This window comes from Lepeophtheirus salmonis, chromosome 8 (assembly GCF_016086655.4).
Source record: "Lepeophtheirus salmonis chromosome 8, UVic_Lsal_1.4, whole genome shotgun sequence".
Classification (NCBI taxonomy): domain Eukaryota; kingdom Metazoa; phylum Arthropoda; class Copepoda; order Siphonostomatoida; family Caligidae; genus Lepeophtheirus; species Lepeophtheirus salmonis.
Genome location: NC_052138.2, coordinates 35,140,797 through 35,154,681, shown reverse-complemented (window position 1 = coordinate 35,154,681; position 13,885 = coordinate 35,140,797). Strand labels below are relative to the sequence as shown.

The following is a 13,885-nucleotide window of genomic DNA, read 5'->3' as shown; positions in this document are numbered from 1 at the left end:
TATTTTCTTGATTAGAAGAATAAAATACGGAATAAAAAATATCCGGAGATACCCAATTCCTGACTTTTGTCATTACGGTACAACCTAATATATATACTAGCTGGAGTACCCGGAATTGCTTGGAATTATTTGAATTATATATGGTATGAACTAAATAGTTGAAGTTTTTTTTAACATTGACAAAATACACAAGATTTACATCTCTAATTATCCACCATAATGCAATGATAAAGTGTATTAAATTATTTTTTATTCTGTTATAATTTTTTAAATAGTGCCCTATAAACACTTTATAGATTAAAATATTATTAATTGTTTAATTATCCGTTGATTATAAAATAATTACTGTTTTTAATGTCAAAAAAATAATATTCAGATATTCAAAATTTAAATATTCCATCTGCAAAAAGTATAGATTTTAAAAGGATTTAAAAAATGAGAGTTTATTTTTGAAAAGCAATTTGCACTATTATCTCGGAATTGAATTTCCCAATCTTCAACACTCATATCTCCGTTGTAAAAAATTTATTGTTTTTTTAAATTTTTGCCTATGTAGAGTTCTATTAGTTTAAAAAAATTACAAAAAATGAACAGAAAAAATTGATGATTTGACATTTTAATTAGGCACACAACACAGTGTATTTTTCTTACATCGATGTCTGTTTATTTAATAATTCAAACTTATTGCAAATTATATACTTAAACATAATTATTTGTACAGTAATATGTATGACAGAGGGGAAAAAAAGAATCTATAGTGAATTTCCAACTCGAGTGTCAAGTCTTTGTTCACAAGACTCAGTCGTACATCGACTCCAGTTCAATTCATCTAAAAATATAGATACTTTAAACAGTAGGACTTGGGAATAAAACCATGGATATTAGTAGCCCCAACCCAGCACCATATTTTAGATAATGCTGGATGTATTCTGCAAAATCCCTTCAGAAACTCAAACAAAATTAGTTTTGTTATACATGAGCTACAAGCTCCTTATTTATAAACAAATAAAAGCTCGAATCCGCTAAAAAAATATTGTACTTTTTGTGAAATCGAAGATGAGCCCTCTCGCTATCTACTTTACAGTTGCCCAAGTGTGGTCCTCCTCCCCGTAAGGCAGAAGAAGGCTTAGTATTAAGCATTGTTTGGAGGAATTATCTCTAAGAGGGACTAACTCATAATGATGCACCTGGTAGTGGATGAAAATATGAAATTTGACTTCATAATAAAAGATTCCCTACTATCGATTTATCAACATAAGCAGAGCAGTAGCACTCCAACGGCTTCCTTGGTAAAAAAAAAGATAGAAAATTTCCATTAACATGATCACCAGGGAGAAAAATTAGGTTATCCACTGGTATGCTACAAAAAAAACGAAAGTTATCATGGTAACCCTGACAATTTGATGAATTTGTGGTAAAAGAGTAGCTTAGTTTTCATAACGTTCTATTAGATTAGCTGTGAGCAACCCCGAGAGGTTTGGAAAGGAATTAAACACAACTCCTACACCGTATCTAGAATAAATCAATGAGAAAAATTACTTGCAATTCGATCCTAAACTCTAGTCATAGTTCAACAAAGACTTTTTATCATAACATCCCAACAATTCTTCCACACCCAAGAAAAGTTAATGAATTGCCTTACTTAGGAAATGTTCAAATTTGGAGAAAAGGATCCAGTCCTAAATCATTTGTGTCTTAAAATGGTCAAGCTCTCAATAAAGGCATGAGAAGAGTTGACGAAAATAATCCTGGTATTAAAATGTTAAACTACCATGTCCTCTTCATATTGAAATCATTTTATCTTCTTAATTACGAACTTTTTTTTTTAAAGAACGGGATTCAATATTATCTAGAACGTCAAACAACAACTTCATTCTATTACTTTTAGTTTTCCTTACTGTCCAGGACACATTGTACCTACAACTCCATTATAACATATTTTTCTCATGAATAATCCTAACTTGTTTGAATGAAATATTATAGATGCAACAAGATCAAATAAATATAACAATTATATTTTATTTCATCACTGTTATATATAAATATTAATTTGTATCAGATATTGAAAGGATACATGTCTCCAGTAATGTCTCACTCCATATTACTAGTCATCCAAATCTTGTAAAATTCATGAAATTTTATACTGGCAATGCCATTCATTCTTTCTACCCCATCCCCAAGTCAATCGAGTACTAAAGTAAAGTAGTGTTTTTAAAGATTAAGAAATAACTTGTAGGAAATGTTAATTTTGTTATCTTAGACAAAAAACTACGGTCCATAATAACAGTGGTTGCCCTTATTTTATAAACTGGGTTAATGTTAAGAAGGTGGACAATATAACAATTGCATGCATTAAAATAAAAAGTCTAAAATACGTTTTGGGATAAGATTTCTGTAGCCACCAGAGACTAAAGGTTTTCATTATCGATAGAGCAGCTTATTGTATTAAAAACAGTCAAAAACCTTAAGCAACATTTTCTAATGTTTTACGAGAACACGCCTGTATAATTGCTCGACATTAGTGATATTGGGAAGAGGAGAAGAATGAATAGGCCTATTAGAGGGTTCACAGTCATTTTAGGTTATCTATAAATACTAAAGCTTGAACTGGGTGTGAGAGTTATTCAAAATTATGTATTTATATTAAAAAATTAACTATACGTTTTGGAAACTTTATATTAATAAAGTTTAGTTGTTTTTTTTTATAAACCTACGATTGTAAATTTAAAAGTAGAATCTCTTTTCTTTTATAGCTCTAATGCTCACACAACAAAAAGTTATTATAGAAATAATCAAGTTAAAAAAGAAAAGAGGCATGTAAGTGAAATATTACAGAAATAACGAAAGCGAAGCTCAGGGCTATAACAATAACAGAGTTTTCTTTAAATATTCCTTGAGCAGTAGTTGAAAAAGCTTATGGATTAAATAGTATTTCTAGGAATTAAAGCAACGATTAATGGAATAATAAAAACCGTGGAGATATTAACAAGTGAAATAGTAGACATGATTATAACAGCAACATTGTAACATCTATGTTACAAATTATCTAGTTTCCAACCAATCTGTGGACACAAATTACATACATGTCACCCGGTATTGGCACCTTCAATCTTAATTATTGCAGAATATAAAAGTACTCAGTTTTAATTTTTAACACCTTAATTAAATTGTAGGTATTTAACAGCAATAATCTTTTCACAATATTGTATTCTTTAATTCCTAAAAAGTGCATGCAGTTCTCTTGATGTTTAAGAAAGGTATGCTGTTTTATAGAAATATCCGAAAAAATAATATTAGATCACAGATTTTGAAGTAGATTATTACATAAGCAATAAGAGAAAAAACAATGACCTTCCAAAGATAAATTAGTCATAACTTTCTTAATATTCAAGCTAAAGACATAATTTTGGTATCAAAATGTTTCTTTAACTATTATCTATCTAATAACGCAGATTAAAAAGGAAAATATTGAAGTTAATTTTTATTTTTGTAACATACCTATTAGGTATTAGGTTAATTAAATTGTTGTAGCTACGTCTCAGTCCTTATATGGAAAAAAAGTGACTATGAAATCAAAAGGAAAAACAAAGGAACGACTTTGAAGTAAAATAGTTAATTAAAATAACTAAACCTCGATTAAAATTGATAAATATGCGAATAAATTATAAACAAGTCATTATCAAGATAAATGAATAATCTGATATAATCTGATTTAATTGTCATATGTGCAATAAAAATAATTTTTGTAAATCTCGGTGTGCATCATATCCCAGTTTAGGGACAGAACTTTATTTTAATCAAGCAATGGCTGATGAGCGGAAGAAGATTAAGGTAGCTTCACTACTGCGCGCCGGAAACAGATCCTAGGTTATTGTTTTTCGAGTCCAGACGAACTTTCATGATGGCCTCGATTCCACCAAACATCCAGTCTCTGTAATGATGCTGGAATTGTGGCTTCGAGCGGAGCATAAATGGACGCCATCTTGTTCCCACCCATAAACAAGCTCACTGCAATGGACTATTTGGACATCTTGCGGACAAAGTACTACTATAGGCCTTGGAGATGACCAAAGGGTCCAATTAGTGTTTATCAAGATGTTACAATAGCACACACTGCCTAACTTGACCCAAAAATCGGAAGCCAACAACATGCAATTTTGGGAAAAGAGCTTATGGCGACCACAGAGCCCAGATCTTAATCTTCTTGATTACTCTATATGGTGGCAAATCGAGAGTTAGGTATGTGAGGTGCGCCATCCAATTATTGAGACCTTCAGAACTCTGACGACCAGGACTGGGCTACAATATCAAAGGACTACCTCTTCAGGGTGTGCCACGGCTTACGTGGCTATCTGAAAGACGTTGTGAAATCTCATAGCCGCAATATTCGATGATTATATAGAAAATCAAATATTAAGCCACTTTTGTTGCAATAAAATACAGAAAAAATGCCTTTAAAATGAAATATCTGTGCTGGGATTAATTGTCCCCAAAGAGTAACAATTCTTTTGCACGGATCGCCATTATAAATTTCCTTCCCTTTACTTTCATTAACCCTGTTTGACCCCACAATAGGGATTTTTTTTTTTTTTTTTTTTTGTAATCTAATTTAGATAGAAAAAAAGTCCTTTTGCATCCAAAAACTTTATTTTGAATTTCATATACCTTCTTTGTAATTTAGGTTGGGTTCCCTTTTTTTTAGGGTGCTTTCTGACATTGTACCGTTTGTTTTTTGTTTGCAAGTGTGCTTTTTTGTTTTTGTGTTCTCTGTTTGGCCAATTGGATCCCTTTTTGAATTGTTTATTTTTCTTTATTTTCTAAATTAAGTAAATTCCTTTTTTGGGTTTTTTTTTGTAATTTAGGTAGCATCTGTGTTGTGTCAGCTGTGTTCGATCCTGTTCGTGTGCACATTATTGTTATCCCCGCTCGCCTAGTTTTCTTGTTTTTGACCCAATCCCACCAACTCTTACCCTGTCCCCTCTTGGTTTAGGTTCAGTTTCACTATGGCGACTATTAATAATAAGTCTAATTCCTCGACATTTAACTTTCACAGACTGTGATGCCCAGTGTGCTTAGACACCTTTCAAGACTACTCTTTCCCCAAAAAACACACACAAATTGCGCATTCAAGGAATTATAATCATTTTTTGGGGGTGAGAGAGTACATTTTGACCTTGAGGGGCACCTGTGATGGATCTGCACTGTCAACGATCGTAGGAATAAAAACAATTACAAAGTACGAGTAGTTTGGTAGAGATAAATTTTAATTATACAAAATTGATGAATTTATACACTTTGATAGTCTATAGTATGGGCTATAATTAAATGTTTAACTGAAAATTTTATTATATTTGAAACTGTAGAGTTATCGACTGAAAACTAAAATACACCCCCATCTGATCAAACTCTATACTCTAATGAAAAAAGTTCTACAAAATATTCTGGGAATAAATCAGGGTACATTAATACGGAATCTAAGGGAAGCATTGTAGAACTTTTAAGTCTCAATTTGTCTTAAAAGTAGTTTCAAACATCGATAGTATATTTTTGCGAGTCACATCTTTCTCTATGGGGAGAATTTCTGTACGTTTGTTACACTACTGCTTTTTTTTTGGTTGAGTGTTCATTGCTCTTTCTCTCTTGTACACATTTCTTCAAAAAAAAAAAAAAGTAACTCCCTAAAATAACATACATATATAAACCGTGGTTGTTGCAAAAGAATATCCCATTTCATCTTTTCTTATTACGAATAGAACATATATACATATTTATGAGATAGTTTGATGTATCTTATGTGAATTAGTTTCAACATTCAATTCATCAAAATAATATATAATTTCCTACTGAGGTAAGTTTTTTGTTGGTGCTTTTCATTATGTACTTTGACAATCACATGATTTCCTAATGTAGAATATGTGGACAATGCAAATACTCAGGTGAACATGGATTTAAATATATTTTTAGAGTTAAATGTCATCAAATCTAAAGACAATTAACTAATTATTTATCAGATATTTGTCAACTGAAAATTACATACAATATATATAAATATGCACTGAAGAGTCCCGGTATTGAATTCTGTCGATATACGGACCTCTCAAGACTCCCTTAATGTTATAAACTAATTAAATGCATAAAACATTATTTTCGGATAACTAAGTAGTAGTATTGTGCTTGTCTCTATTAAGGAATTAAGGAAATTATTCCCTTATATGATATAAGAACTTATAGAGCTTAATAAAACATGAAATTTTTAGCAAGATATGTGCAATGCTTTTTAATACATATATTATATATATTATTTAGCTTAATAAACCATTGGCATTTTGAGAAAAAAAAATGCAAAGACTAACGGTCTTAACAAATTATAGGCGATAATTATTTAGGACATTTAGTACCAATTCTTAAATAAAAGTTTATATATATATATGACTCAACTATGATAATTATATTTATAAAAATGTTAAAAATCCTTGGGGGCCAAATAGGAGCCAGTTAATTAGTTAAGCTATCGCCAGTACCTGTAACATTTAGATTTAAGAAGAAATAATTGATTTGGATACATATTAGTTATTAAATTAGTGGATTCAATCTTTAAAAAAATGAAATAAACATATTCAGATATGTTCATTTTGGATTTACATTCACAAAAATTCAAAAAAAACATAATAAATACTAGTATGATTTCTATAATTTGTGATAATTATAGATGTAATGTCGATGTTACACAATATTACATCTGAAATTTCTACTTTCTCTCACACATTGGACCTTTGCAACGTTTTAACCGAGGGTAGACCTTATAAGAGCAAGGCCATTGTCACCTCTCAAGCTTTTGTTAGTCCTTCTCTTAAAAAAAATAGGTACAAACTGCATATATGACCGATAAATTATTAACAAGAGAGATATACATATGTTCTAAATTTCTTGTGTTGCCAGGCTTGAACAGCAGGAACAGTACTGACCTATTAATTTTCACTCTTGATTTGAGTTAGACTCTTGAGTAATATGACGGTCCAGTATATAATATATACGTATCTTTTATTTAGTTAATTGCTCCAGACGACAGATAAACAAAACAAAAACATACTTATAGGTAGTGGTAAGTTAATTAACCTATCACTTGGTCGGGTGAAAGACCGATAGGACCATTCCTAAGGACCGATAAGGCCAGTCCTAAGACTACACTGTACCAAATAAATAAACAAAACACTAATAAGTGATCATCATCCAATAAACCCCCCCCAAAAAAAAAAAAAAAAAAAAATCACCCAACCAACCCCGAATTGGATTAAATTTATTATACGTCTATAATTTCATATGCATCTATAAAATTATTTGATACAATAAAATGATTACTTTCTAATATATGGAGGTCTTTATTCTTTGCAATCCTAGAAAAAACTGTGACGCAAATCAAATTACAATTAGTCAACAAACACCGAATTTCTGAGAAATAAAAATATGTGAAAAAAGTTTTATTCCGAATTAATAATCATAATTGCCTGTTTGGGGGATCCAACCCACTCCATTATTACATTTTACCTTAACTCTACGTTACTGAACATCTTTTTAATAGCACGGTTAGTGAACTGACTTGAAAATGAACCCCACAAATAAAATAAAATATTTAAATACATGATAAACAGTTGTACGATTATAATAATTATGATATTATATTTTGTATTATTTTTTAACTATTCTATCCATTTGCATTCATAAGTATAAATTGAAATGCTTTAAAAACTTGTATTAATATAATACACTGAAAAAAAAGTAAATACTCATGTTAAAATACTATTAACAATATGAGATTGGGGTTTCAACAAGATATAATTTGTTATTGATAGAGTAACAAAATTACAAATTTATCTTTGGTATAAATGTCCATGGAATAGTAAAATACTGTATGCGAACTGTAGGAATCAAATTAGTATCCAACCCTTTTTGATGAGATACCGTTTATTATATACAATAAGAGCCATGATACACGGTAAGGAATCAAAAATTGGAATCCCCTTTGAGACCATCTAGCCTCCATTCTGAAAGTCTGACAATGTTTTACTTGGCGCCGATCAAAAGGAATGACAAACAGCTACTATTTTAATTTTGTTTTGTTTTTGTGCAATCAAAAATGTCCTAGCAACAAACAAAACAGCCGAGAGTGTGGGATCTCCTCTGCATAAAAGTCAACAAGTAGACACTATTCTGAACAGGAAAAATAATTGCTTCTTGGCTGAATCCAGAGCTCATGTCGAGAGAACCTTCAGGACCAATATTCACCTCAGATCATGGTCCTCGGCGTAATGGGGTCCGACGGGAGCAAGATCCCTCCCTACTTATTGAAGGCCAGCGAGAAAGTCAACACGGACGTATACTACAAGGTCATCAGCTACAATGGTTGAAGAACATATTCCCTAGGGACAACTCTGTGTTTACTCCAGACGGCGTCCCAAGTACACGAAGGTGCAGCATTTCTGCATGGAGAACAAGGCGGCCTTCTGGACGGCAGACTTCTGGCCTTTCCTCACTCGACGTGAACCCCTGGACTTTGCTGTTTCAAGTGTCTTTGAGAGCAAGACGAACAGGACAGCTGAAGGCTGTGCTCATGGAGGAGTGGAACAATTTGTACTCAGACTTCATCAAGGCAATCTGTGCTTCTGTTCGTTCCCCCCTATTGAAGCCATCGTTCAGAATTGAGGGGGACATATTGAACAAAAAATCTAGTAGAAAATGATTAAATTACCAACTTTTAACGATAAGAAATCCTTAAAATAATTTTTCAAACAATTTTCAGAAAATAATACTTTAACTGAGAATAGTGGGCCGCAATTAAAAATTTAACAGCCCCCCGGGTTGAAAATCCTTGGGTTAGGTTTAGATAAAATGTGGATTCAAAGGAACACAAAGCATTTCTTGGGGTGTATAATATCCCAGCTAACTAACATAAGGGGAAATTTCACCTCATATATCAAATTGTATAATTATATTGTTTTTGGGTTAACACGACAATAACAATTTAGAACAAAGATCAAGAATTAAATAAATGCCCAATATGCATTTTATATGATATACACATTACGGCTTGGACGGTATGCTAAACTCACATTTCGGTACAAAACGCGGTACAGCCTTCAAAAGTACATAGTAGGAAATGTATAATAGCAAAACGGTTTATTTTTTATAGAACTAATGTAGTTTTTTATTTTGATTTCGATTTTTCATTTTTTAATAATTTATTTTCTGTACAAATAAATTATCACCCAATATACATAACTTATCTATAAAATAAAAGTTAATATAAAATATACCAATGTTATAAAGTACTTTTATTCATGAATATATGAAAATTTCATATTTGTACATTCATGATTTTTAAAAAAACCTCGAATATTGTGACATATTTTCCGTCTTTGAGAGTCTTTTATTAATGATATATACAATTTTGTTAAACATGTAGATTTTAGATGCAGCTTATCGGATATTTACAATATTTGTACATTAGAATGTCTCGTTTTTTGGGTGAAGAGTTTACCCTGTTTTATCGAATATAGCATTCTTCTTTTTTGTTTAACAAACAGACATTGCTTGAGATTAACGCTTATCTGACCGTCCGGGACAGGCAAATTGTTCTGTCAGACGGTTCTGGGATGTTTCTCCCGAGAAATTTTCAACCTGGGAAGTTAGGCCCTCATATAGTATAACAGGTATCTTCTTACCTATTATTTATAAAAATACAATGATTCAAGGAATACAGTGGAGATGACGGCAAGGGCCTATGATGTAAGAGGGGAACTCTAACTACATCACGGAAATATCCTTGCAGATCACCTCAGAGAAAAACAATTGTATTTGTATTCTTCCTTCCTCTTTTCTCTCAGCTAAAGTACATGGGTAAAAAACAGTTCGAATTCATCATAACAAGAATTAATATTTATTTAATGCAAATAATAAAAGAGCGTAAAGAACATATCTAGGGGGCTTGTTCCCTGTGAAACCCTATGAGTCAACTAAAAATGATCAACCCAAAAATAATGAACAACTATATCGCACAATTAATTACCTTTTGTAATTTGCATTAATACTTAATATCTTCTCCTACCAACTGTAGATGAAGTTGTAAATCCCCAGTTACTGGGTTATTCATTAAAGTCTAAACACTTACTAATTCAATAATTAATGAAGTTCAAGTGATTGAAATTAATTCATATTGCGATATATTAAAGAATAAACAATTAGTTACAGAACAAAAAAAACTTGAGCTATCTAGCTTATGTACAAGTCGAGAAAATGACACTTGAATATGATTTTCATTGCGCACTCTAAGCAGTTGGGCGTCTCCAGGACAACCTTCTACGCTGTCAACAAGTCCGAAACGTTGGAGGGGAAGAAGGGATTTTTCAAAAAGGCCAAACTGGACCCGGAGGAGTGAAAGAAAATAGCCCAGGCCAATCACCTTAAGTCCATGTAAGACCATGAAAGATTTCTCGGGATTTCAAACCTAAATGTCCAGCGAGCTATCAAAAAAGTATGTGGAGAGAGCCTCGCAAGTGTGGAGAGGACACTTTTGAACACCAGTCATATAAAAGAAACCCATCTCCTGCGTTCCAAGACTCTTTTAAATTACTTTTGAGTTCTTTTGAACATTTTCGACACTTTTGGTTCCTTCTACACCCCAGATTCCTATTTTCTGGATTACACATTTTGGTTACATGTTTAGAGGAACATCTTAAGTGTCCGTCATACAAACAGAGAGGCTAAACATATATTTTTTAAAAATCAAAAATTTGAAATGCATACAACCCATTTTTTTTTATTATTCAAGCTACTCAAATATGAAAAAAAAATTCTCTATGACAACGATAACAGGTGCCAACGAGAGCTCTAAGTCAATTCGATGACTTGATCTTAGGGCAGACCCGAAAATTCAAGTTCAAATGAAGATTACACACAAAGTACTTATCATAAATGTATTTTAACTCGTTTGATTATTAGTAAATAGATGTATGTCTATTATGTAAAACTTTAGTCTATGTCATGTGATTTATTTCCAAATAATTCAGTAAAACGTATTTTAACTATCCCTGGTCTACCCTACTCTATATAGAGTGATTAAAACGATTAATGAAATATACTTTGCCATCTAATTCATTAGCTGGGAAGGAATATTTTTCCAATGATATTAATCCTAGTTCTAGTTAATCTGAAAATTCCAACGATCTTCAACCTAATTGAAAGTACAGAGTCAATAACAACCCCAAAAATGATTAAAAAAGATTTTATCACTCCAAAGTTAGTAGGTAGATTAGATAATCGTCAATTTATGATAGATATCATCTTTATTCTTGAAGCAACTATTGATTCATATGGGTTGAATGTTAATACATTTCCTACTAGTAAGTCTTCAATCCGCAAATACGGATTGATCGAATGTTTTAAAGACAAAGTACCAAATGTTGTAAGTTTACATTAGGATGGGAAATTACTCCTTGCTTTGAATAACTGGAATATGGCAAAATAACATTTGCCCATTGTCATTAGATATGAAATTAAAGAACAAAGTATTGCTGGATATTGTTGGATAGTTCAACAGGAAAAGAAGAAGCATGAGCTGTTTGAGTTCCCATTGACTGGGAACTCATTGAAAATGTGCAAGTTCTCGGCTGCAATACCACAGCTTCAAATACTCGTATTATTATCGGTACAGTTATACTTTTGAAGCAAAATTTGAAAGAGAAATGCTTTTATTTGCTTTTTGATAATCATGAATTGATATAAAAAGTGTTTTTAAGGGAAAATTAAACATATAATAGCAAGTCCAAATATTCCTCGCTTTCAAAAATTTAAAGACTATTGGAAAAATATAGATTCCTACAAAAAAAATTCCTTAAAAATTTGTTGAATTATAATGCTGAGTTATAAGTAGGAAAGAATGGCTATGGATGTAAATTTGTTGAAATAAAGCAGTATTCAATTATTATACAATAATAAAACTGTGTCACATGTCAAAAAGAAACTTTTTTGCATGAATTTGGACAATCAGACCGTTTGGACAGCATATAAACTTCGTTAATCTGTCCGACAGGGTGACTCAAAGACTTTCCCTACTGTACCCGTTACATAATTACTATTCAATTAAATATATATCTCAGAAGACAAAGAAAAAAGAGTGTATTATGTATTCTGTATGGTATTTTTGAAGGATGAACTCTTATCCAATAACTGAAATACATTTATTATTCAATACATAAGATATATATGGATGTATGTACCAAATGTATTGAGGGAAATGGTGGATAAGTAGATAATCGTATTAAATAAGCTCTATAATTGGCAAGGAATACACAAACCCAATGACAACATATCAATGTACTCAAAGAATGTTCAAATATATTTATTACTGCATTAATGGTCTATCCACTAAAACTATGAGAACTTCCTCCCTTCATATTTATGAAAAGGTGCAATTTATAAACTTGAATTTTAAGTATTCTCAGAAATTAAGTCATGATATATCCATGAGTATGTACTAATCGATTTTCCTCTCAATTTGACACTAAAAATAAAAAAGAGAATAGTTTTAAGATTATTTAATAAATAAATCACATTGATTTAAGGAAGTATTTCGGAATTTGTTCATCACTCTAATTTATTCTTGAGCAAAGGTCAATAAAAACTAAATCAACAAAAATGTAATCTCAAGGTAAAAAATAAAAATATCAGTTGTTATACTGGTTTCTTCTAGAATTTGAAGTTCTCCTTTTAGGATATAGGTCAGGTTACGTGACTGCTTAACGTATTGAACTATATGTACAATATACACCAACAAAGTATACGACCTAATTCGTTTTGATTCAAGCAAATGTGTAAATAAATATAGAAAATAATCGAATTTTAAGCAAAGTGTTTAAAGTACTTGGCTATTATTTTTTGAAGTGCAATTAGGAATGAAAATTAATTTTGGAATTTTATATAAAAAAGTAATATTTAATAACGTGTAACAAGTCAATTTCTATCATTTGTTAAAAATATCTCAATTTTGTTTCAAAATAGACTCTTAAGGTCAGTTTTTACCTACATACTATCTCGTGCAACAATTTTTAGACTACAATGAACGAATTATTAATTATGCATAATTTGAATAATTTATAGCAATGATATTAAGGATAATTAATCATGAGTATAAACATCTAATCCAGCAATATTGGTTTTTAGGGAAAAGCGGAATTAGCTGCAGGTGCTTTTGATGTAGTCCTCGGACAAGAAAATCCACTGCTTATTGACAGAGTCATTTAAGGCCTCAACGTTTGAGTATCGGATTTAGCAGGCCTGAGATTAAATTTGATACCAGATACAATAATCCAGAAGTTCAGATATGGGGATTGGGGGAGGCCAAAAGTTAACCAAAAAGACTGGAACTGAAATGATAATTCGCTTTTTCATCATCTCTGCTTCCATTCAAAATGGGAGCAATAAAATATTTTCCTTGTTAAGCATAGTTAGAAAGCGTGATGAGTGAATTTCGAACTCATTTTGAAGTAGTTGGAGCACTTTTGTTCGAAATGGTAGGATTAATTAATAGGTTTAGAGTTATTTTCTTTAATTAATTGAGTGTCAGGCAGATCGCTATGTGCGTAAAACAAGTGTTTTCCCATTCAGTGAAAACCTTTCCGCCATCTTTAAAATTCGACAAACTAGTCTATTTGACGCACCTTGATATAATGGAGGTTGAGATATTGACGTCCATGGTCATTTCTGTCATGGTGAGATCTGGCTTCTCTTTAAAGGCTGTACTACAACTTCAGTAACCAATTTTGTTGCAAGACCACTCCCGGGGGCTTCAAATGCATCATCACCCTTATTTGGACGCACCTTGTAGATGGTT

The 13,885-nt window shown here is 31.5% G+C and overlaps 1 protein-coding gene across 1 annotated transcript in view; it reads left to right on the top strand.

Annotated features, from left to right (window-relative positions):
• Window positions 1-5,617: 5,617 nt before the first annotated feature.
• LOC121123465 (FMRFamide receptor) overlaps window positions 5,618-13,885 on the top strand; it is a 42,365-nt gene continuing 34,097 nt past the window's right edge. Inside the window, exon 1 of the mRNA XM_040718587.2 lies at window positions 5,618-5,848. The gene's annotated coding sequence lies outside the window, so the exon portion shown is untranslated. The remainder of the gene's footprint in view (window positions 5,849-13,885) is intronic.